Below are 21,975 nucleotides of genomic sequence, written 5' to 3'. Positions count from 1 at the left end.
AGAAGCTGTCTGTGAAACAAAGCTAACAGTCAGCGCAGGGCTTTAACGCTGTTTGGACATGAACAGCCAGGAGAAATTGGTTGGCGCCTTTCCCAAGACCAGATGACTGCCATTCCATTTAGGACAGAGTAAAGGGATTCTGCATTTCAGGAGGAGCATTACCTACGTGTTTTACTAGCCGATGGCAACATTTCGGGGTTGAGTGACTCCAGAGTACAAGGGGTACACTGAGAGTATGGTGAAAAGTCCATGGTAATAGCAAGACATGCTGTGATTGCTGGGTGACAGCAAGCGGATGTGGGAAAGTGTTCTATAAATGCGACAGCCATTTATATTTTGTTAATTACTGACTGTGAGCGCGATCGATTTCTGTGTTACTAAACGAGGTGAATTTGTTCTTCATACGCTGTGAGTATAGCTTATTTGCTCTGTGTTGTTAGTACAAAGGAAGTGACGTTATTATTTTGGTCTGCGAGAGTGATTTAATTTATACGTTTTATTCTTCAGAATATTGTATTGAGATGTAACCATAAGTTGATCTATAGACAGTTGGTAATAGATTCTCATGGTAGCTACAGTACGCTACATAATTAAAGACTCACTTTTTTGCAAGTCCGTTATTGGTTCCTACTGCGAAGCAGAGGTTTCACACATAGAACGAAGATGCCCACAACCATCCTCTGTAAACAGTACAATGGCGTAGCGCCCTGTGACGTCACCTCGGTTTCGGCGACGCTTCAAACAGCAAGGTGTCGACATATGCGAAATAAATGCCGGAGCTCAGACGTTCGTGAGAGATATAAGCAAGTTAATGGTATCGCAATGATACTAAATCTCACAACAATTCTGCCCAGCCCAGTGGTTGACTATAGTCACAGGACGGGAATGTTGTCGTCCCCCTCCCCCCGCCCGGGGTGTCCACATTTCACCAAAACTATTGACGCTTCTATGATGGAGGTTGGAACAGCAATGCCTACCGTTGAAATCATGAGATTTTTTATGGGGAACTGAGGAAGACGTTTCAGACACACAGCCGCTCAGAATCGACAAGAAAAAGCCACTGAAGGTGCCAAAAAGGGCTTCAATGAAACATCCCGCCGGCCGCGGTGGTCTCGCGGTTCTAGGCGCGCAGTCCGGAACCGCGCGGCTGCTACGGTCGCAGGTTCGAATCCTGCCTCGGGCATGGATGTGTGTAATGTCCTTAGGTTAGTTAGGTTTAAGTAGTTCTAAGTTCTAGGGGACTGATGACCACAGCTGTTAAGTCCCATAGTGCTCAGAGCCATTTGAACCATTTGAAACATCCCCTTCGATGCGATTCCCACACATTGCGGTCTGGAAAACGACAGTTTGCAGTGCGATGAGCAACACGATGACGTTTTTGGCAATGATTGACACTGCTGCCAACCTCTAGGCGTTTCAATGCTTCTCTGAGCACACCGTGGGGCTGCAACTGCACAGAATGTGGTCTGTCGCCTTTGGAGTGTAGCGCGACCATGATTTTTGGTCTGGCATACAGATTGGAACAACTGGGGACCCTTCCACATTTTATTCATGCATGTGCCAGTGTTGCCATTCCACCTGATCATGCCACAGGAGGGGCTGATAAGCATTTACAGCCTTTTCTGCTTCGGATCTTGTTCTAATTTCGTCGGATGGTTTCGTATTGTGCCTGGTGCATCCACAGCCTATCCAAGGGCTAAAACTGTAGTCCACGCAGCGCCACGCTTTTTCGCCAGTACATTGAAAGGTTGTGTGCACCTTTGAGTAAAATTTCTCATTCTTCTTCGAAATTTTAGATACTTACTGTGTTTCGAAAAACTGACCCTTTAATTGTGTTGTACAGTGTAGAGGGTAACGACAGTAACAGTAGAACAATGTTTAGCCGCTTGTTAAGGGGTTGATCTTAGTTAAGACTAAAACTTGCACTGAAATTTGTGTCACTGTGCAGAAACAATTTTATTATTGTCTTGTCTGAGCACTGCTATGTAGAATTACATTGGTCTGAAAATTAACTTCTGTTTAATTGATATTATTCTGGTGTCTGGAAGATTTTATGTTCAATAAATCGAGCACCATCCCCAGTCCAAATCTCACTCCCCCAAGTACTACGCAGCAGATTACATTCCGAAGAACATTCATGCAGTAAGTTAAATTTTTACAAGAAATACAACTTTTTTTGTTTCCAAATTATTTATCAAGCGTATTTTGAGAATTAGCAATCAGAAATTGTGAGCGATTTTTGGAAATTATTGATCCATACAAATACCGTTTAGCAACGAATCATCGATTTGCGAATATACACTGAAGCGCTAAACAAACTGGTATAGGCATGAGTATTCAAATACAGAGATATGTAAACGGACAGAATACTGCACTGCGCTCAACAACGCCTATATAAATCAAGTGTTTAGCGCAATTGTTAGATCGGTACGACTGCTATAATGGCCGATTATAGACGTTTAAGTGACTTTGAACGTCGTACTGTAGGCGACGCACGAGCGATGGGACACAACATCTCCGACGTAGCAAGGAAGTGGGGATTTTCTCGTACGACCATTTCACGAGTGTACCGTGAGTATCAGGAAAAAGGTAAAACATCAAATCTCCGACATCGCTGAGGCCAGATAAAGACCCTGCAACAATGGGACCAACGACGATTGAAGAGTATCGCTCAATGTGATAGAAGTGCAACCCGTGCGCAAGTTGCTGGAGATTTTAATGCTGGACCACCAATAAGAATCAGCGTGCCTTTCAGAGCCAAAAGCCCACTGGTGTACCCTTGATAACTACACGACACAAAGCTTTACGCCTCGCCTGGGCGCGTCAGCATTGACATTGCACTGAGTGGAAACATGCTGCCTGCGGGCGACTCTCGCTTCAAATTGTATCGAGCGGATGGAACTGTACGGGTATGGAGACAACTTCAGAAATCCGTGGACCGTGCATGTCAGCTGGGGACTGTTCAAGCTGGTGGAGGCTCTGTAATGGTGTGGGCGTGTGCAGTTCGAGTGATACGGGACCCCTGATAAGTCTAGACACGACTACTGCAGGTGACACACACGTAAGCATCTTGTGTGATCACCTGCATCCATTCATGTCCATCGTGCATTCCGACGGACTTGGGCAGTTCTAGCGGGACAATGCGACACCCACAATGCGACACCCCACACGCCCAGAATTGCTACAGAGTTGCTCAAGGAACACTTTCCTGAGTTTAAACTCTTCCGCTGGCAACCAAACTCTCCAGATACAAACATTACTAAGCATATTATGGGCGCCTTGCAAGTTGTTGTTCAGAAGAAATCTCCATCCCCTCATACTTTCTGAACAGCCCTGCGGGATTCATGTTGTTAATTTCCTCCAGCACTACTCAGATTGTGTGTATTGTGTTTCGAACTGGGGTCCTAGACTCGACGGAGAGGCTTCGTCCCACCGTTGCCCTCGGTGGTCCACAGCCCCGAAACAGACCACAGCAGTCCACTCACCCCACCGCCGCCCCACACCTAACCCAGGGTTTTGTGCGGTTTCGCCTCCAATGGACCACCCCCAGGAACGTCTCATACCACACAAGTGTAACCCCAAATGTTTGTGTGGTAGAGTAATTATGGTGTAAGCGTACGTGGAGACTGTTTGCGCAGCAATCGCCGACATAGTGTAACTGAGGCGGAATAGGGGGAACCAGCCCGCATTCGCCTAGGTAAATGGAAAACCGCCTTAAAAACCATCCACAGGCTGGTCGGCGTATCGGGCCTCGACACTAATCAACTGGGCGGATTCATGCCGGGGCCCGGCACACCTTTCCGGTCGGGATGCAGCGCGTTAGATCGAGCAGCTATCTGGGCGGGGACTTTAGACGTTAGTCGAGTCCATGCTTCGTCATGTTGCGGCACCTGCGTGCTCGAGAGTCCTCTACACCATATTAGACAGGTGGGCAGTTCCTTTGGTTCTTCAGTGCGATTCGGAATGGAAACCGTACATATTATTTCGGGGGATAGTTCAGTTCCTCAGTCCCATGATATGTACAGGGAAACGTTCAACCATCAAACTTAGGTCTGACTAGTAGGCTTACCAATGGAGCCCTTTTTTAGTCTCAGATGACCAGTATAATGGGCGGCCGTAGTAGCCGAGCGGTTCTAGGCGCTTCAGTCTGGAACAGCGCGACCGCTACGGTCGCAGGTTCGAATCCTGCCTCGGGCTTGGATGTGTGTGATGTCCTTAGGTTAGTTGGGTTTAAGTAGTTCTACGTTCTAGGAGACTGATGACCTATAATGTTATGTCCCATAGTCCTCAGAGCCATTTGAACCATTTTTTGAACCAGTGTAATGTAATTTCAGCCTCACCCTCATATGATGAAAATAATAGATTCAAACACGAGTATCATCTTTCGTAGACTTGACAGATGGTGGGAAACATCTTGGGTCAAAGTTGTATTCAGTAGAAAATATTTGACCTTGCGGACACAATTTTTTCGCAGACCACTCTAATTAGCTCCAGTTACAAAGAAAACAAATCATTTCCGTTTACAAAGGCTACGCACACACAATTTCGTGGCATTATTCCAATGACAGTGATGAAATTGGGTGTCTTTTCTCTTGAAAACTTGCATATGTTAATCTTCTACAGAGGTAAATACAATGTAGCAAGTTTCTCAAGACCGATTCAGAAATTCTGAGCAATAAAGCTTATTACATCTCTAATGATTAACAATATATGGCTATCAAGCATACTGTTGACACTGACAACCGAAGGTCTTAAACGGCGTGATTGCCTCGTAAAGCAATTCTGGAATTTCGTTCTACTGAACCACATTGTTCTCAAAATATTTTGAATAAATTCTACGAAAATCTTTAAGAGTCGAAATTAACTTATTCTAACAATGTAGTACTAAACACTCAGTTTCTGGGGCGCATATGACGATTAATATTGGATTCCACATCGAATCAATACCGAAGTCCTGTCTTCTGTTGTCAATGTTGTCTCCTTGTTCTATTTACCGCGTAAGTATCACACACATCTTGAACGCTCCATTACTTCCTTGCACTATTTTTGTTTTTGTTCTCTAAAATATCGAATGCGTTGTCCCACCCCAGGCTATCGAAATATCGCCCTGAGATAAGAATATAAAGCACAGTTTTACGTAAGAAGGCCTGGTTGTATCAGTATTTGTGGTCTACAGCTGAGTATTTTAACGTTTAAAAGGAGTTAGAAATATGTCAATAGATCGTAGAATTCACATTCTCGGTCACACTTTACTTTATTTGCGTAAGTAATCGGTTTCTTCTTTACAGCTATCATCAGTTCTGCGTGAGGAAATAAAATTTTTTATTTTTATTTCCTCAAGTACATGTGATAAAACTGTAAAACAATTTCATCTACATCTACATTTATACTCCGCAAACCACCCAACGATTAGTGGCGGAGAGCACTTTACGTGCCACTGCCATTGCCTCCCTTTCCTGTTCCAGTCACGTATGGTTCACGGGAAGAACGACTGCCGGAAAGCTTCCGTGCGCGCTCGAATCTCTCTAATTTTACATTCGTGATCTCTTCGGGATGTATAAGTAGGGGAAAGGAATATATTCGACACCTCATCCAGAAACGCACCCTCTCGAAACCTGGACAGCAAGCTACACCGCGATGCATAGCACCTCTCTTGCAGAGTCTGCCACTTGAGTTTGCTAAACATCTCCGTAACGCTATCACTCTTACCAAATAACCTTGTGACGAAACGCGCCGCTCTTCTTTGGATCTTCTCTACCTCCTCTGTCAACTCGACCTGGTACGGATCCCACACTGATGAGTAGTACTCAAGTATAGGTCGAACGAGAGTTTTGTCGGCCACCTTCTCTGTTCAAAATGGTCCAAATGGCTCTGGGCACTATGGGACTTAACATCTGAGGTCATCATTTCCCTAGAACTTAGAACTACTTAAACGTAACTAACCAAAGGACATCACACACATCCAAGCCCGAGGCAGGATTCGAACCTCCGAGCGTAGTGGTCGCGCGGTTCCAGACTGAAGCGCCTAGAACTGCTCGGCTACAACGGTCGGCCCTCCTTTGTTGATGGACTACATTTTCTAAGGACTCTCCCAATGAATCTCAACCTGGCACCCGCCTTACCAACAATTAATTTTATATGATCAATCCACTTCAAATCGTTCCGTACGCATACTCCCAGATATTTTACAGAAGTAACTGCTACCAGTGTTTGTCCCGCTATCATATAATCATACAATAAAGGATCCTTCTTTCTATGTATTCGCAATACGTTACATTCGTCTACGTTAAGGGTCAGTTGCCACTCCCTGCACCAAGTGCCTACACGCTGCAGATCTTCCTGCATTTCGCTGCAATTTTCTAATGCTGCAACTTCTCTGTATACTATAGCATCATCCGCGAAAAGCCGCATGGCCCAAGACAGTGAATTCACCGATTTATTTAGATTTGGATGTTACAGAAAAATGTGTAGAAACTGACATCTCAGTTGTAAAGTCTTCGAATGAAAAGTGTCTATTTGTGAGACACAACCTACAGTTACCATTAATCGTCGCAAAAGCTCGACAAAAATTGTTCGTTGCAAAACAAGATACCTCTGAGGTTGCTGTTAGTTGTTGGTAATGGTGAGAAGCATGTCGAACAGGTTTTCAACGAGGCACTAGACGCTTAATGCTCCTTCAGTTGCGCTCTCTCTTCTCAGTCTGTCTGTCTCTCTTTCTCTCTCTCTCTCTCTCTCTCTCTCTACTTATCTGTGCCTCCCCGTGTGTGGGCGCGCTGCTACCTTGTGAGTGAGCACAAGCACGGTAGCGTCCACCTCCGTCGTCCCCAGGCATCAAAGCAGTGACGAGCCGCAGCCGCCAGCCACCAGGTTATTTCAACTGCGGGCCCGCAGGCAATTTCTGGGGCTTTGCGGCGGCACGGCCATTAAATGCGTTTTCCCATCCAATTATGAGGCGTAATACGGCCCAGATGGAAATAGGAGGCACGGATCCACCATCGTAATGTGGGGTTGTCGCTAACTTGTACCTCGTTACGCTGCAATCCAGGCGGATCTTCGGTCAATCACGAAGCACAACGCTTCTGCGAAGCTGACTGCGTAGCAACCACCCATAAAAGTCAGCGGTGCTCGTACAGTGCAGCCTGATGCCTACAGAGCTGCATACGCTGGAGTCACTTTGGACATCATGATTTAAAAACATAAAATATTTAGATATCATTTACATGTAAATTTACTAAGGACTTTAGCATAAAAAACATGGTTTGGCTCAGTTTTACTCCATTTCAAGATCAAGAACAAATTCCCCACGCCACTAAAAAAGTAGAATACTACTTTCTCAGACTGTATAATCGTAAAAATTACCGAATTTCTTGTAATAGTACATAAGTGATTATTATGATGCGTGTCTCTGTCCCTGTATGTACCTCAATCCGTCTAGTAAAAGAATTGTCTGATGTTCTACTTCACAATGAGTTCGTGACCAACGTAAGTATATATTTTGCTTACAACACTAATGTCACGTCTTTCTGTTTTTGAAGTCTGTTGAGTTACATCTCCCCTTTTCCCTAAAATGCTTCTCACGTTTGTAACTTTTACACCGATATTTGTAGTACAATACATGTAAGACGAAAACTGCGATGACGACCTACGGCTGTGTGATGTTTGAAAAGAGAGTTACGGGAATAGATGTCGTAGCTGCAGTCAGTATTTTTTTGAAGTGTTGGAGAAAGTAATATAACCTAATCTGAGTAAGCCAATGACGTAACTTGATTGGATACACAGCAGATAAATCTTTTGATGTGGACCACTTAGGCTGGTAACGGACATAACGTCATAGTGTATGAAGACTGTTAGAAATATTCTAACACGCTACTTTGGAGAGAGACGATAGTTTGAATTTTATTCCTTTATTTTGCATAACTTAGTCTTTTGCAAAATGTTACCTGTAAATAGATCACATGTGATACATGCAAAACTGACACATGAACTTGAAGCACCTCACCACAAACCGAATATTATCAACAACTGGAAGGTTAACTTCTTTATTGACGTACCTGTCTTATGACAAATTTCAACCCGAAGCTCTCCATCGTGTCCTGTTCTAAGCATCTTCCTCTTCTAATGTTGTCCATCTTTCCAATTCTCTTCTTACCTCTTTAATTCTCTCTTCCAGACAGCTCGTAAGCAGTACGAGACGGCTCCCCCAGTCGGAGGTTCGAGTCCTCCCTCGGGCATTGGTGTGTTTGTTGTCCTTAGCGCAAGTTAGTTTAAGTTAGGTTAAGTAGTGAGTAATTCCAGGGACCGAGGACCTCAGCAGTTTGGTCCCATAGGAGCGTACCATTATTATATGCTATTATACATAGCCAAGATCTTATTCCTCTTTCTGATCATTTGCAGTTAACTTATAAGGCACGAAATGAGTTGAGAACACATTAGTTATGTATAATACAGAAACAGTTCAAGGTGAAGTGTAAACCTGTGTCGGGGAGCATGCGTCATATCTGAGTGGAATGAAATGAAATACTGCAAGAATTCAAAATGGAGAAGAGAAACATTCAGTTATATGAAAGAAAATGAGTAATAACTGCCAAATAATATACATCAAATTCTCAATTATTTCTAGTTCCGGCTTCGAAGATCAATTGAAACTGTTAAGAAGGGAAAAAGTGACGCTCTTTTAGGACAAGGAAAAACAGTTAAACTGTAAGCACGAGAAACAACTCCCATATATTATTATAAAACGGTTAAAATGTTAAATTCTGTTGAATTTAAAGTTCATTAAGTCACGCTAACATGTCGAGCTGCAAAGCAGCCTACCTAGAAAACTTACAGATTCCATAGGTTTTCTGTCATTCTCATTACTGGCGTATTACGAACTGGAAAGCTACCGAATAACGTTCGCTTTTATTTATCTGTTTATTACCGGAGTGGTATTCCGTACTCATCCAGCATTGTTCGTATATTGTGTACGTGTCTCATGGCAGATATTAAAGACCTTTGAGAGAAAGAGTCATACAATTATCTAATTTTATGATAGGTTTACTTCGCATTTTACTTTTCGCTAATACGTACTTGTCGTTGGTGATGCGCTAAACATCAGAAGATGCCAAGAGTGAGCCGTACGGAGGGATTTATAGAGCAACGATGGCAGACAGAAGACAGGGATTCTCACCAAGCATAACGCACCTACAAAGGCTGTATCTTTCAAAATCCTTGTCCAAATATCTGAACATTTCTGATCGGTTTTGGACCCATTTCAGATTATATTTACAGAGGAATCAGGGAGGTCCAAAGAAAAGAAACGCATTTCGTTACAGCCTCTTTGAGTATGGGCACATGTGTGTCAAAGACGCTTCGGTGACAGATGCCGCAAGAGAGGCGTTAGCTATACGATGTGGTTTACTGCTAAACTTCAACAGCGTACATTTCTGGAGAAGTCAACCAATTTATTGCTTCGTCCTGCGTTTCCCATGAAAAGAATAGTTGTAAACATACCGTAACTTGGTTCTGTGTGTGTGTGTGTGTGTGTGTACACGGTGTTCCATTGATCGTGACCGAGCCAAATATCTCACTAAATAAGAGTCAAACGAAAAAACTACAAAGATCGAAACTTGTCTAGCTTGAAGGGGGAGACCAGATGGCGCTATGGTTGGACCGCTAGATGGCGCTGCCATAGGTCAAACGGATATCAACTGCGATTTCTTAAAAATAGGAACCGCCATTTTTTATTACATATTCGTCCAGTACGTAAAGAAATATGAATGTTTTAGTTGGACCACTTTTTCCGCTTTGTGATAGATGGCGCTGTTATAGTCACAATCGTATAAGTACGTGGTATCACGTAACATTCTTCCAGTGCGGACGGTATTTGCTTCGTGATACACTACCCGTGTTAAAATGGACCATTCTCCAATTGCGGAAAAGGTCGATATCGTGACGACGTATGGCTATTGTGATCAAAATGGCCAACGGGTGTGGGCTATGTATGTTCCTTGGTATCCTGGACGATATCACCCAAGTGTCTGGACCGTTCGCCGGATTGTTACGTTATTTAAGGAAACTGGACGTGTTCAGCCACATGTGAACGTCAACCACGACCTGCAACAAATGAGGATGCCTAAGTAGGTGTTGTAGCTGCTGTCGCGGCTAATCCGCACATCAGTAGCAGACAAATTGCGCAAGAATCTGGAATCGCTAAAACGTCGGTGTTGAGAATGCTACATCAACATTGATTGCACCCGTACCATATTTCTAAGCACCAGGCATTGCATGGCGACGACTTTGAACGTCGTGTATAGTTCTGCCACTGGGCACAAGAGAAATTGCGGGACGGTGACAGATTTTTTGCACGCGTTCTATTTCGCGACGAAGCGTCATTCACGAACAGCGTTAACGTAAACCGGCATAATATGCACTATTGGGTAACGGAAAATCCACGATGGCTGCTACAAGTGGAACATCGGCGACCTTGGCGGGTTAATGTATGGTGCGGCGTTATGGCAGGAAGGATAACTGGCGCCCATTTTATCGATGGCAATCCTAATGGTGCAATGTATGCTGATTTCCTACGTAATGTTCTACCGATGTTACTACAAGATGTTTCACTGCATGACAGAATGGCGATGTACTTCTAACATGATGGATGTTCGGTACATAGCTCGCGTGCAGTTGAAGCGGTATTAAATAGCATATTTCATGGCAGGTGGATTGGTCGTCGAAGCATGGCCCGCACGTTCACCGGATCTGACGTCCCCAGATTTCCTTCTGTGGGGAAAGTTGAAGGATATTTGCTATCGTGATCCACCGACAACGCCTGACAACATGCGTCAGCGCATTGTCAATGCATGTGCGAACATTACGGAAGGCGAACTACTCGCTGTTGAGAGGAATGTCGTTACACGTATTGCCAAATGCATTGAGGTTGACGGACATCATTTTGAGCATTTATTGCATTAATGTGGTAATTACAGGTATTCACGCTGTAACAGCATGCGTTCTCAGAAATGATAAGTTCACAAAGGTACATGTACCACATTGGAACAACCGAAATAAAATGTTCAAACGTATCTACGTTCTGTATTTTAATTTAAAGAACCTACCTGTTACCAACTGTTCGTCTAAAATTGTGAGCCATATGTTTGTGACTATTACAGCGCCATCTATTACAAAGCGAAAAAAAGAAGTCCAACTAAAACATTCATGTATCTTTACGTACTACACGGATATGAAATTAAAAATTGGGGTTCCTATTAAAAAAAAACCTTCCATGAACCATGGACCTTGCCGTTGGTGGGGAGGCTTGCGTGCCTCAGCGATACAGATAGCCGTACCGTAGGTGCAACCACAACGGAGGGGTATCTGCTGAGAGGCCAGACAAACGTGTGGTTCCTGAAGAGGGGCAGCAGCCTTTTCAGTAGTTGCAAGGACAACAGTCTGGATGATTGACTGATCTGGCCTTGTAATAATAACCAAAACGGCCTTGCTGTGCTGGTACTGCGAACGGCTGAAAGCAAGGGGAAACTACAGCCGTAATTTTTCCCGAGGGCATGCAGCTTTACTGTATGATTACATGATGATGGCGTCCTCTTGGGTAAAATATTCCGGAGGTAAAATAGTCCCCCATTCGGATCTCCGGGCGGGGACTACTCAAGAGGATGTCGTTATCAGGAGAAACAAAACTGGCGTTCTACGGATCGGAGCGTGGAATGTCAGATCCCTTAATCGGGCAGGTAGGTTAGAAAATTTAAAAAGGGAAATGGATAGGTTGAAGTTAGATATTGTGGGAATTAGTGAAGTTCGGTGGCAGGAGGACCAAGACTTCTGGTCAGGTGACTACAGGGTTATAAACACAAAATCAAATAGGGGTAATGCAGGAGTAGGTTTAATAATGAATAGGAAAATAGGAATGCGGGTAAGCTACTACAAACAGCATAGTGAACGCATTATTGTGGCCAAGATAGATACGAAGCCCACGCCTACTACAGTAGTACAAGTTTATATGGCAACTAGCTCTGCAGATGACGAAGAAATTGAAGAAATATATGATGAAATAAAAGAAATTATTCGGATTGTGAAGGGAGACGAAAATTTAATCGTCATGGGTGACTGGAATTCGAGTGTAGGAAAAGGGAGAGAAGGAAACATAGTAGGTGATTATGGATTGGGGGACAGAAATGAAAGAGGAAGCCGTCTTGTAAAATTTTGCACAGAGCACAACATAATCATAACTAACACTTGGTTTAAGAATCATGAAAGAAGGTTGTATACATGGAAGAACCCTGGAGATACTAAAAGGTATCAGATAGATTATATAATGGTAAGACAGAGATTTAGGAACCAGGTTTTAAATTGTAAGACATTTCCAGGGGCAGATGTGGACTCTGACCACAATCTATTGGTTATGACCTGTAGATTAAAACTGAAGAAACTGCAAAAAGGTGGGAATTTAAGGAGATGGGACCTGGATAAACTAAAAGAACCAAAGGTGGTACAGAGATACAGGGAGAGCATAAGGGAGCAATTGACAGGAATGGGGGAAATAAATACAGTAGAAGAAGAATGGGTAGCTTTGAGGGATGAAGTAGTGAAGGCAGCAGAGGATCAAGTAGGTAAAAAGACGAGGGCTAGTAGAAATCCTTGGGTAACAGAAGAAATATTGAATTTAATTGATGAAAGGACAAAATATAAAAATGCAGTAGGTGAAACGGGCAAAAAGGAATACAAACGTCTCAAAAATGAGATCGACAGGAAGTGCAAAATGGCTAAGCAGGGATGGCTAGAGGACAAATGTAAGGATGTAGAGGCCTATCTCACTAGGGGTAAGATAGATACCGCCTACAGGAAAATTAAAGAGACCTTTGGAGATAAGAGAACGACTTGTATGAATATCAAGAGCTCAGATGGAAACCCAGTTCTAAGGAAAGAAGGGAAAGCAGAAAGATGGAAGGAGTATATAGAGGGTCTATACAAGGGCGATGTACTTGAGGACAATATTATGGAAATGGAAGAGGATGTAGATGAAGATGAAATGGGAGATATGATACTGCGTGAAGAGTTTGACAGAGCACTGAAAGACCTGAGTCGAAACAAGGCCCCCGGAGTAGCCAATATTCCATTGGAACTACTGACGGCCGTGGTAGAGCCAGTCCTGACAAAACTATACCATCTGGTGAGCAAGATGTATGAAACAGGCGATATACCCTCAGACTTCAAGAAGAATATAATAATTCCAATCCCAAAGAAAGCAGGTGTTGACAGATGTGAAAATTACCGAACTATCAGTTTAATAAGTCACAGCTGCAAAATACTAACACGAATTCTTTACAGACGAATGGAAAAACTAGTAGAAGCCAACCTCGGGGAAGATCAGTTTGGATTCCGTAGAAACACTGGAACATGTGAGGCAATACTGACCTTACGACTTATCTTAGAAGAAAGATTAATGAATGGCAAACCTACGTTTCTAGCATTTGTAGACATAGAGAAAGCTTTTGACAATGTTGACTGGAATACTCTCTTTCAAATTCTAAAGGTGGCAGGGGTAAAATACAGGGAGCGAAAGGCTATTTACAATTTGTACAGAAACCAGATGGCAGTTATAAGAGTCGAGGGACATGAAAGGGAAGCAGTGGTTGGGAAGGGGGTAAGACAGGGTTGTAGCCTCTCCCGATGTTGTTCAATCTGTAAATTGAGCAAACAGTAAAGGAAACAAAAGAAAAATTCGGAGTAGTTATTAAAATTCATGGAGAAGAAATAAAAACTTTGAGGTTCGCCGATGACATTGTAATTCTGTCAGAGACAGCAAAGGACTTGGAAAAGCAGTTGAATGGAATGAACAGTGTCTTGAAAGGAGGATATAAGATGAACATCAACAAAAGCAAAACAAGGATAATGGAATGTAGTCTAATTAAGTCGGGTGATGCTGAGGGAATTAGATTAGGAAATGAGGCACTTAAAGTAGTAAAGGACTTTTACTATTTGGGGAGCAAAATAACTGATGATGGTCGAAGTAGAGAGGATATAAAATATAGGCTGGCAATGGCAAGGAAAGCGTTTCTGAAGAAGAGAAATTTGTTAACATCGAGTATAGATTTAAGTGTCAGGAAGTCATTTCTGAAAGTATTCGTATGGAGTGTAGCCATGTATGGAAGTGAAACATGGACGATAAATAGTTTGGACAAGAAAAGAATAGAAGCTTTCGAAATGTGGTGCTACAGAAGAATGCTGAAGATTAGATGGATAGATCACATAACTAATGGGGAAGTATTAAATAGGATTGTTGGAGAAGAGAAGTTTGTGGCACAACTTGACCGGAAGAAGGGATCGGTTGGTAGGACATGTTCTGAGGCATCAAGGGATCACCAATTTAGTATTGGAGGGCAGCGTGGAGGGTAAAAATCGTAGAGGGAGACCAAGAGATGAATACACTAAGCAGATTCAGAAGGATGTGGGTTGCAGTAGGTACTGGGAGATGAAAAGGCTTGCACAGGATAGAGTAGCATGGAGGGCTGCATCAAACCAGTCTCAGGACTGAAGACCACAACAACAACAACATTAAAAAAACGCCGTTGATATTCATTTGACCTATGGCAGCGCCATCTAGCGGGCCAACCATAGCGCCATCTAGTTTCCCCCCTGAAGCTAGACAAGTTTCGTACCTTGTAGTTTTTTCGTTTGACGCTTATTTAGTGAGATATTTGGCCCGGTCACGATCAATGGCCCACCCTGTGTGTGTGTGTTTGTGTGAAAATGTTGTGAGCTGAAACTGAACTGGACTGGACTTGACTGGTTTCCTGCTCCAAAATTTTCGTTTATGCCTGTAATTGTGGTCCTGAAAATTGCAACTGATGTAATTACGAAAAGGCTGTTGAAAAATTGAGCCACTAAAACTACCTGAAACTGTATAACTATATATGAATTAACGTTTACCGCAATAATTAGGAAACATAAGTCAGTATACCAAATAAGATGTCCTGTTAAATTCTGTAATGTGCAGTTCGGTGGCCAGTGCTACAACGCGTGACGTCACAGACGTGACTTGGGGTTCCACCACACGAAACGAACACAATAAAAATTGTGCATCATTTTGATGCACCATGAAAGAATAAGTGCCCAAAATGTTCTATAAAAGGTCCTTACTAAATAAAATTATAGACATTACGTAATGCACACCTGAATCTAAAACTGCATTGTGAGAATAAGACGGTATGCATTAGAAATGAAATCTCAAATGAGCTTTAATTAATGCGAACGTGATAACAATTTTCAAATGCGAAGCTCAACTGTCAGTGACTTTATACTTTTCTATGTGATGTTGAATTGGCCCCTATAAATTTTCATGTCTCACCTGTGGCAACGGATATCGGTACTGCTCGAGAGTGATGAACATTAAAACATAGCTGAAACTCATCTTAGGAAATGAAAGCCTTGTGCTGTGCAATGCAACTATCCTAAAAGACATTAAGGTTTACTTTTACTTTTCAGCGACTCTGCTGTGAATGCAGTGCGGCGACACTTTGATTAGAAAATAGAATTCCTAGCGAGACTGTGGTATAATTTTAATTTGCTAAATAACTGAAAACAGACGAACTTTTAAAAACCACATTCTGCGCCTAATACCTTAACAACTGTCGTCATCTTTACAAAAACCAGTATACTGAAATACATTACTCTGCTATGAGATTAGTTGCTGAGATTAAAGGAGTGGTGCGTCTGAAACTCTGTGTGCAAGCTACGTGAGCACATAATTTTCTTTAATCACATCTGAACGACGCTATAACTAACCCTAACCAATAAAGAAAAATCCCGCTACAGCGTTCTCCTTCTTCAAAGACATCATAGACTACACGCACGTAAGTAATCAAGCAACAACATTACCTGAACATCTCCACAATTCTCAGATCAGTATTTACCAAATCATATCTCCAAATTCAGAATCCTCTGGATTAACTCCATGCTCTGTTCTTAATTTGCAGATTGCTCAGTAGTGTGATCAACACGCAATACACTCACACACTTTTCACCGGACGCTACAATGAAAGATCACATTGCATGTTCTCAGAATCTCTGTGACTTCTGACTGGTTTGGTGCGACCCGCCACGAAGTCGTGTCCTGTGGTAGCCTCTTCATCTCACAGTAGCACTCGCAACTGAAGTACTCTATTATTTACTGGCTTTATTCTAATCTGTGTCTTGCTCTACAGTTCTCACCCTCCACAGCTCCCTCTAGTAGCATGGAAATCATTCCCCGATGTGTTATCATTCTGCTCTTTTTGTTGTCAGTGTTTGTCACATACGCCTTTCCTCGCCGATTGTGCAGACAACCTCGTCATTCCATACTTTATCACTCCACCTAATGTTCAACTTTCGCCTGCAACACCACATCTGAAATGGTTCGATTCTCTTCCTTGCCCGTTTTTGCACAGTCCATGCTCCACTACCACACAGTGCTGTGCCCGAACGTACATTCTCAGAAATTTCTTCCTAAAAATAAAGTCTTTGTTCGGTACTGGTAAACTTTCTTGGTCAGGAATGGCACTTTTTATACTGCTTGTCCGCCTTTTTGGTCCTCTTTGTCCTTCATGGTTTATTTGCTTGCCTACGTAGCAAAATTCGGTGGCTTCATCTCGTTCGTGATCACCAGTTCTGATGTTAAGTTTCTTGCTGTTCTCATTTCTGCTACTTCTCATTATGTAACACATCGACGATTGAAAACTTTTCTTTGAAAAATAGCTCATGTACAGCTATGAAGTATGCTACATTGAATGAAAATATACGGCTAACATCACTTTCAGGGAATACCAAAAGTAAGCTAGTAACCTTACTGTAGTGTGACTCAGCGGCTAAACTACTAACGGAAAAATACATTCACAGGATTTGTTGACCTGTAAAAAGCGTTAGACAACGTAGAACGTGGGCTGGGACAAGATATTAGAAATTCTGAGAAAAAGAGGGGTAAACTACAGGGAACGACAGGTGATATTACCAAAGCAATGAAAGTAGCAGAGAGACTTAAAATCAGGTTTGCCTATCACGAAGTACACTAAGTCAACGAATTCTGCGACGTTGGTAGCAAGAAAACCATGATGGACGGAGCAAGAAGGACGTAAAATGCAGGCTAGGTCTGGCAAAAGCGACATTCCTGACCAGGAGAAGTCCAATAGTATCAAACGTCTTAATTCCAGAAAGAAATTTCTGAGAATGTATGTTAGAATCACAAAACAGTATGGCAGCGAGCGATGGAATGTGGCAAAACCGGAACACAAGAGAATCAAAGCATTTAAAATGTGGTACTACAGGAGAATGTTGAAAATTAGATGGGCTGTTAAGGTATGAAATGAGTAGTTTCCCCAGCAACTAGACCACCAGGTGAGGCTACATGATGTGACAACAGCCATACTAGTCTCTCGCAGAAAAGCCGCCAAGGAGACTTAAGTTTTCAATCCCGACGCAATTTCTGTGTTGTATCTACATCCTGAGGGTGTGTAGCTTAAGGTAAGCACATTGTGATGCATCGGAGACCAGCTACTGGACCACCATGTGTGGCTACATGAAACACAGGAAACACTAACTGACAGCCAGGATGGTAGTATAACACCTATTTACGTATATTGTGACAAATATGAGGTTAACGTACAATAAGTGTTACCCTCTGTGAGGAATTTTGAAGTTTGACTGTGTGTTTACCTAATGAGCAAAGGGTATCGAACATGTATTTCGTGTAAATGGTAATTATCAGAAATCTGAAAGACTTTAATTTAGGAAATAATGAAAGTAGTGAAAGGTTTCGCGAGTGAAATAATAAGCGGTCGCCAGCCTAACTAAGCATACTAATGTAGGAACATTAAGTTCAAAGAATTTAATCATAATTTTGCAAAAAGGGCTCTCATTATTTCTCTGTTTGTAAAGTGCAATGAACACACACAACTACCGGACTAACTGAACAGTGATCAGCAGTAGTTATCATTCGCATAAATTAGCAGTCACAGAAAGTTAAATGGTACTTGACTCCTGTTCATAATAATCATCATCTCAACCATTAACCAATTCAGCACCAAAAAGATATCAAAGACATCACGAGACTAAGTGAAGCATGACAAGAACCTGGTTTAGCTAACACACAAACATCACAAATGCAATAAAATAACACAGTACAAACACTTTTTTATACTCTCTCTTTTATGGACACACTTCTTCAGATTCCTTTAGCAGAAGCAACATTTTGTTTAGCTTTCTCATTATAGAGAAGAATGTAGGGGGGCCTATAAACCGTCATTTACTCTACAGGAAAATTTTGTAAATATTTCAGAATCAAATTGCTTTACACTAATGTGGATTTCTAACCCCAATTGAATTTGTTTATGTTTCGACGCTATATAGCAATTTGCTCAAATGTTATTCGCAAAAAATGGTTCAAATGGCTCTGAGTACTATGGGACTCAACTGCTGAGGTCATTAGCCCCTAGAACTTAGAACTAATTAAACCTAACTAACCTAAGAACATCACAAACATCCATGCCCGAGGCAGGATTCGAACCTGCGACCGTAGCGGTCATGCGGTTCCAGACTGCAGCGCCTTTAACCGCACGGCCACTTCGGCCGGCTGTTATTCGCAAATAGAATTTCAGAAATTAGATTAAGGTAATAGTCAAGGCATAAATCAAATTTCCTGTAAGTCAAATTATGTGCATTTTTCATTATCTGTGAAGCAGGTGGTATAACTAGCAACATTCAAACACATTAACACTGAAACTCCGTCACATTCAAATTAGAAACAATTCAACGGTTATTCGGAAACAGGATAACTAGGTCTTTTGCAGGTCTATTACAGGACCCTAAAACGGTTTTATGATCAGAACAATTCCAAAGTACACACACACATGTTTTTATCACTTTAATTATTATGGAAATAGCACATACACATACATACTGGTCCATATTAAAATACATATCTGAATTCTTGAAGTTGGCGGAGCAGTGACGCAATAGTGGTGGCAAGCACGTGGCGTATATCTGGTAATACCTCTTGCAATTTAAGGTTCTTTGCAGATTTCTTCTTACCGACTTATTAATCATTTTAGAGCCATTCCATAATACAAGAGCACCATATTACAGACGAAACCACATCCCAGGCAATTTCAACATAAATCGACTTCCGAATGCCTCACTTGGCAACTACGATGTTGACTGTACAACTGCTGGCCACAGACTGCGTAATATTCTCTTGCCGCCCAGATTGACCGCCAAATCCACCTATTCCCGCGCGCCAAGTCCCTTCCGCAGCGGAGGGGGTTCTCTAGTACAACTTCTCTTTTACGAGCACACATACTTTATTAAGTTTCATTTTTTCAAACATTATTAAATCTTTATAATATATACATCGTAAACTTCCACTTTCTGTCTGACAATTCAAAGATCTTAACCAGTACAGAAAATTCACTTCATAGTTGGCTCTGGGCACTATGGGACTTAACATCTGAAGTCATCAGTCCCCTAGAACTTAGAAGTACTTAAACCTAACTAACCTAAGGATATCACACACATCCCTGCCCGAGGCAGGATTCGAACCTGCAACCGTAGTGGTCGCGTGGTTCGAGACTGAAGCGCCTAGAACCGCTCGGCCACACCGGCCGGCCTCACTTCATTGTGAAATACACATAACAACAGTGTATAAACTACTTATAATCGGTAATGGTGTTACAGTATGACTTTTGTTAAGAAATCACGGAACAAATTCCATGGTGCTAGACGGAGCTGTAGAGGGTACATGCTGTAGAGGAAAACAAAGATTGGAGTACATCCAGGAGGACTTTGCTTGCAAGTGCAACCCTAGGATGAAAAGATTGACACAGGATAGGAATTCATGGCTGGCAGCATTAAACCAGTGAGAAGACCGATAGCTGAAAAAAAAGTAAAAGAAAGAAAACCGTTACAGTACATGTAGAGGCCACATTATTACGTGTCCTTCTACCAAAACCTTTTCTCGTGCATTTCGAAGCGTATTGGATAATGCAGGAGGAGCAGGCAAACGCGAAGGCTCTCTCTCCAGACCGATATGCATCTACCGAAACCCGGGGCGATAATGGGCAGCCGGTGGTTAAAATCTCTTTGCGAGCTGTGCCGGCCGCGCGAACGGCGGCATTAAGCGCGTACTGCAGCGGGACGTAACATTGACGCGCCTCGCCCAGCTCCTGAGAGACGCGGCAATAATCGTAAGGGGAGTAAATCTGGGCGTCTGCGCGGGCGCAGATACCGCGCGCGGCTGTTGCTTTTTACGAGGCGCGGTCCGTAACGAGTGGCCGTTATCTGGTGATGCACGTCTGGTCGTCTGCAGATGCGCCCGGCCCGCCCAGATACGGCTGTGCCGTTACTGTTTCGGATCCGCGATTCCGTTTCGGGCGTCCGGGAAGAACGCGTCGGGGACCGATACGGAGCTCTCCTGCTCCTGGGGCGCGCATGCTAACGGCAATTGGGCGCCACTGGCTCCTCGCGGAGAAGAGCCATCCCCGCCATCACTTGCGAATTACAGTCGTCGCGCTGATCAGGAGCGCGTTCACCAGATGGCACCGCTTAATTCACTCACGTAGATGAGCGGCCGATGTTTCCCCGAGAACTTAAGTCTGGGGTTGAAACGGACATTTCCTCCTCAGCGGCTGTGTTTTAGAGCTTCCTGCCGCTACAGAGTCACTCTGCCGCCTTGCAGAATCTGTTCTGTTTCGAAATATAGCGTCTACGTACCTTAGATGTGGTAAATATTCTCTCAGACACTAATTAGTAACTGAAGAACGGAGCTTTGACAGAAGCCCTCCTCGTAGGAAATCAGTTGATGCCGGAGAAATATTCGAGGGCGCACAATAAGGAATGCAACACGGTTTTTCTTCTCCGGCCTATTTCGTTTCAATAAATGCGGAATTTGTTGTGAGACGTGACGATGATACTTGGTTTGTTGGGCGCTCAACTATGCCGTCATCAGCGCCCGTACAAAGTCCCAATTTTTACAGAGTTCAATTTTTTTCACAGTCCAATCTAGCAACTGGCACGAATCAGGATGATGATGAAATGATGAGGACAACACAAACACGCAGTTTCCGGGGGGAGAAAATACCCAACCGGGCCAGGAATCGAACCTGGGACACCGTGATCCTGAGGCAGCAACTCTAGCCACTAGACCACGAGCTGCGGACGTTGTGAGACGTCGTTCCCGCTTCAAGCTCTACAGTTTCGTTAAGTTCAGATAGGTGGCGGCTCTATAGTAGCCTTCAAAATGGCGTCTATAGCGCAGATGTAATTGAGTTTCTTATGGCAGAAAACCAGAGCATCGTAGATATTCATAGGCGTTTTGCAGAATGTCTATGGAGATCTGGCAGTGAACAAAAGCACGACGTGTCGTTGTGAGATGCGTCTGTCACCATCGCAGCAAGATGCGCAAACCTGTCTGCTCACTGGCATATCGGGCACCTGCACGCGAATGTGACCCTAACATTGTTGTAAAGTGCGGATACTCTCGTTCGAGGTGATCAACGAATCACAATCAAGCATCTGGACGTCTCTATTGGTAGCGCTGGCACACTCGTCCACTCTGCTCAACTCTGAAGTGTATTGTGTTACCCTCAGCTACTTGAAGAATTGCCTTCAGCATATTCGTTGCTCAAAACATGCAAACTAACTTCTCCATGACAACGCAAGGCTTAACACAAGCCTTCGCACCCAAAGTGCAGCAAAATTTCACAGGACATTTATTCCTCATACGTCCTACCGTACATCACGCCTTCCTACTTCCATCTGTTTGGCCCAGTAAAGTATGCAGTTTCCAGGAGTAAGTTCGTGGATGACAGGAAGTTATTGATTCATCGAGACGTTATATCCGACGTCGACAAGTAGTGTGGTACCATGCAGGGATAAAGGCCCTCCTTGTAAGGTGGCACAAAGTCATCGCATTGAACGGAGATTGTGTGTTGAAAAATAAGGTTTTCTAGCCAA

Source organism: Schistocerca piceifrons, chromosome 1 (genome assembly GCF_021461385.2).
Source record: "Schistocerca piceifrons isolate TAMUIC-IGC-003096 chromosome 1, iqSchPice1.1, whole genome shotgun sequence".
Lineage (NCBI taxonomy): Eukaryota > Metazoa > Arthropoda > Insecta > Orthoptera > Acrididae > Schistocerca > Schistocerca piceifrons.
The sequence above is the reverse complement of the archived record's forward strand: the minus strand, read 5'-3'. Positions refer to the sequence as shown.